The sequence below is a fragment of the Nomascus leucogenys genome, chromosome 22a (genome assembly GCF_006542625.1).
Source record: "Nomascus leucogenys isolate Asia chromosome 22a, Asia_NLE_v1, whole genome shotgun sequence".
NCBI lineage: Eukaryota > Metazoa > Chordata > Mammalia > Primates > Hylobatidae > Nomascus > Nomascus leucogenys.
Window position 1 is genome coordinate 38,152,823 of NC_044402.1, and position 5,069 is coordinate 38,157,891.

Here is a 5,069-nt window from a genome sequence, read left to right on the forward strand (position 1 = left end):
GGTATCATTTGTCACCAAGCAGGTACTTGCTTCAAAACTATTGAAGGTTTTTCAGAATAATACGTTGTTTACTTGCCTTCCTGACTACCAACTTATTGCTCCCCCGCTATGAACTGCGTGAATGTTTTGAAGTTATGGGTCTTTCTTTGCAGACCCTATTCACAGTCATATAGAGAAATTTTTTTCCCAAGGGAAGAAGGGATGCTACAATGAAGAAAGTGTTTCCATTATTGGTTGCAGCTACAATCTGAGAAAAAGTGAAAAAAGAAAAAGAAGTGAAATGGGAGTAACAAAAGAGTAACTGAAGCAGGAGGGAAACTAGAGAATGAAAATGTCCCCAGGATGTTGGAAAAGATGAAATTGCATAAGAGCAGCAGACCTTTGAATAGACACTAGGGACCTGGAGGAACGTTAATTATAATGAAAATAAAATTGTTATAAGAAACTAAGAGGGAGAAGAGTAGAACTGAAAAGGGGATGCAAATTAAAAAGAAAGAACGTTTACATAAAAACATGGATTGGATGAAATGAAGCAAGCAGCTGAGGCGGGTTGGTGCTCACATTTACCAGTGTTTCATCATTTGGTAAAATTTGTTTCTCTGCTTTAACTCTACAAAACACAAGAGCAGAACACTCTGCAAAACAGCAGAACAAGAGAGCAACTAAGCAGTCTCTATGAGCTGCTTCTTCCACCTCTTCCAGTTCCAGTCAAATTATAAAATAGCCACCTGTACCACATTCCCTCTGGAACCTCTAGGCATACAATTCTGTGTAAAGCACTTCAAAAAATGTTGTTCTACTGCCTTCTGGTCTCTGGGTTTTCTGATAAAGAATTACAGTCATTCCAGTCATTGTTCTCCTATATGCAATGCTTCATTTTTCTGTGGCTGCTTTCGAGATTCTTTTCCTTTGTCTTTGGTTTTCAACAGTTTAATTACAGATGTATCTGAGAGTGGATTTTTTTGAGTCTATCCTGATTGGCATGCACTAAATAATTTTTTTTTTGCGTTACACTTCCTTTCCTTTCTTGGGCACTGCTTCCTTTAAAAGGTTTTCCAGGTCTAGCCTTAGTATTGAGACAGGAAGGAAATGAATGTGTCATGTCAGGTAAATGCCAGCTGGCTCAACTCTCAGGCCCCTCTCCATGCTGTCCCATTTTTTCCTCTTGGACTTGTAGCTAGAAGAGTTCAAACAAACAGAAGACCACTAACACCCTAGTAGTACTCAGAGAAAAAAAATGCCTTTCTTTCCCTACCCCTTATAAAAGAAAACCTGGCCTTCCTAAAGGGTCATAAAGTTAAATATATATATATATATATAATGTATGTGTGTATATATATGTTCTTTATAGATATATATTTGTGTGTGTATAAATATGTACATATATATGTATATATACGTATATATATGTGTGTGTATATATATATATATAAAGCTCCCAAGAGTTTCTGTCTTTTATATTTGGCTACCAGGGTGGGTAGGGAAATTCCATTAGGTGGGGGTAGAGGTAGGCAGTTCTGGGCTCAGCTTATCCTTTGGTGGGGCTTGCTGTGGCCACTGTAGGGGAGTGTTGGGGTCTGTGTGTACATGAAAGTCATCAATATTTGTAGCCAGGGGGACTTGCATTGAGGCTTACATATATATATACGTATAGGATATATATATGTATATATACGTAAAATCTGTATTTAAGCCTCAGTGCATTGAGGCTTACATATATATACACATATAGGATATATATGTGTATATATATGTATATATACATAAAATCTGTATTTAAGCCTCAGTGCAAGTCTCCCGGCTACAAATATTAATGGCTTTCATGTACACACAGACCCCAACACTCCCCTGCAGTGGCCACAGCAAGCCCCACAAAAGGATAAGCTGAGACCAGAACTGCCTACCTCTACTCCCACCTAATGGAATTTCCCTACCCACCCTGGTAGTCAAATATAAAAGATAGAAACTCTTGGGAGCTTTATGGCCATGCCCATTGCCTGAGAAACTAAAATACTTACCCTGGCTATCTTAGGGCAATCTTAGAGCCTGCTACTACTACCACCACTGCTAGTGGTCTCTTGAAAGCACTACCTCCTGGCTGAAGGCCAACCAACTCAGGCCATTACAGCAACTCATGACAGAATAACCCTGATCCCAGGAAGAAGATAACATCTAACTCCACTGCCTGCAACATCCTGACAAATCCAAGGTTCTGAGTATGTCCATGTGACAACTTCACTGCTAGCATGACCAGCATTCAAGAAAGCCAGCACACTAAACATATATACAACCAAGGACTCTCACAGAGTCTACTTCACTTTCCTGCCACATCTATCAGAGCAGGTACTGGTATCCAAGGCTGGGAGACCTGAAGATGGATCACATCACAGGACTCTGCAGACATCCTTTAGCACCAGCCTGGAGCCTGGTAGCCCCACTGGGTGACTAGACCCAGAAGACCAATAACAATCACTGCAATCCAGCTCTCAAGAAGCCCCACCCCAGGGCAAAGGGAAGAGCACTACATCAAGGGATCACCCCATGAAACAAAAGAATCTGAACAGCAGAGCTTGAGTTTCAGACCTTTCCACTAAAATAGTCTACCCAAATGATAAAATGATAAGGAACCAGAAAAGTAATTCTGGTAATATGAAAAAACAGGATTCCATAATACCCCAAAAGGTCACAACAGCTCCCTAGCAATGGATCCAAACCAAGAAGAAATCTCTGAATTGTCAGATACAGAATTTAGAATGTTGACTATTAAACTATTAAAGGAGATAACAGAGAAAGGTGAAGACCAACTCAGAAATTTGTTTAAAAATACAGGATATGGATGAAAAATTTTTACAGAGAAATAGATATCATAAAGAAAAAGCAATCACAACTTCTGGAAATAAAAGACACACTTAGAGAAGTACAAAATACACTGGAAACGTTCAACAATAGAACAAATAGAAGGAATAACTTTAGAGCTCAAAGACAAGGCTTTTAAATTAACCCAACCAGAGAAAGACAAAGAAAAAGGAATTTTAAAAAATGAACCAAGCCTCCAAGAAATTTGGGATTATGTTAAACAGCCAAACCTAAGACTAATTGGTGTTGCCAAGGTAGAAGAAAAACCTAAAAGTTTGGAAAACTTATTTGAGGGAATAATTGAGAAAAACTTTCCTGGCCTTGCTAGATATCTAGACATCCAAATACAAGAAGCTCAAAGAACACCTGGGAAATTCATCGCAAAAAGATAATCACTTAGGCACTTAGTCATCAGATTATCTAAAGTTAAGACAAAGGAATGAATCTTAAGAGCTGTGAGACAAAAATAATCAGATAACCTATAAAAGAAAACTTATCAGATTGACAGCAGACTTCCCAGCAGAAACCTTACAGGCCACAGGGATTAGGTACCATCTTCGGCCTCCTGAAACAAAATAATTGTCAGCCAAGAATTTTGTATCCAGTGAAACTAAGCTTCATAAATAAAGGAGAGAGAAAGTATTTTTCAGACAAAGAAACAGAGAGAATTTGTTACTACTAAGTCAGAACTACAAGAAATGCAAAAAGGAATTCTAAATCTTGAAACAAAACCTCAAAATACACAAAAATAGAACCTCCTTAAAGCATAAATCTCACAGGGCTTGAACACAACAGAAAAAAAAAAGTATCACATCTCAATATTAACATTGAATGTAAATAGCCTAAATGCTCCACTTAGAAGATACAGAAGCAGTGTGACGAAGAGGTGAGAACGATCCCCGGACCAACCAAAGCCCGCGCACCGCTGCATCCCGCATCCAGCACCTACGTCCCGCCGCCGCGGCTGCCACCATGCCCAAGAGAAAGGCTGAAGGGGATGCTAAGGGAGATAAAGCCAAGGTGAAGGACGAACCACAGAGAAGATCCGCGAGGTTGTCTGCTAAACCTGCTCCTCCAAAGCCAAAGCCCAAGCCTAGAAAGGCCCCTGCAAAGAAGGGAGAGAAGGTACCCAAAGAGAAAAAGAGAAAAGCTGATGCCGGCAAGGGGGGGAATAACCCTGCAGAAAATGGAGTTGCCAAAACAGACCAGGCACAGAAAGCTGAAGGTGCACTCTGGAACTAAGTGAAGTGTGTGCATTTTTGATAACTGTGTACTTCTGGTGACTGTACAGTTTGAAATACTATTTTTATCAAGTTTTATAAAAGTGCAGAATTTTGTTTTACTTTTTTTTTTTTAAAGCTATGTTGTTAGCACACAGAACACTTCACTGTTGTTTTAGGGGGAAGGGGCATATGTCACTAATAGAAAGTCTCCGAAGCTGGATTGATGTGAGGAAAATACCTTTCCCTTCTAGTTTTGAGAGACTTCCTCTTGGCTCCCAAGAGGAGGGATTCCCTGACTGACACACATGGCCACCTTGGCACAAAAGCCTTGTGGTATGGAAAAACGAATTTGTTTTTATGTCCTTTTCTCCCTTTCCATCTTTCAGCATAGACTTAACTCCCTTAAGCCCAGACATCTGTTGGGACCTGACCCCTAGTCATTGGTTACCAGTGTGTCAGGCAATCTGGACTTTCCAGTGATGCCACTGAGATGGCACCTGTCAAAAGAGCAGTGGTTCCATTTCTAGATTGTGGATCTTCAGATAAATTCTGCCATTTTCATTTCACTCCCTGAAAGTCAGGGTTGGCTTGTGAAAAGTTGTTAAACAACATGCTAAATGTGAAATGTCAACCCTCACTCTAAACTTTCCCTGTTCAGAGCATCAGATAAGACTTCATTGGGTTTTATAGTGGCTTCTGATTTTTGGTAGGCCACTGAAGAAGGGAGTTTGAGAGTTGTTATATACTGTTAATGATTGTCTGCCCATGTCCTGCCTGAATGGACAGTATCTTTAATAAAGCTGGATAGAGTTTGAAAAAAAAAAAACAAGAAGATACAGAATGGCAGAATGCATAAGAATTCACCAATCAAGTTTCTGCTGTCTTCAAGAGATTTACCTAACATATAAAAGATTCATATAAACTTAAAGGGGTGGAAAAAGATAGTCCACACAAATGGAAGCCAAAAGTGAGAAGGAGTAGCTGTTCTTA

At 39.7% G+C, this 5,069-nt stretch overlaps 1 pseudogene; it reads left to right on the forward strand.

Moving 5' to 3' along the window:
* Nucleotides 1-3,814: 3,814 nt before the first annotated feature.
* On the forward strand, nt 3,815-4,098 carry LOC100605293 (annotated as a pseudogene).
* Nucleotides 4,099-5,069: the final 971 nt, after the last annotated feature.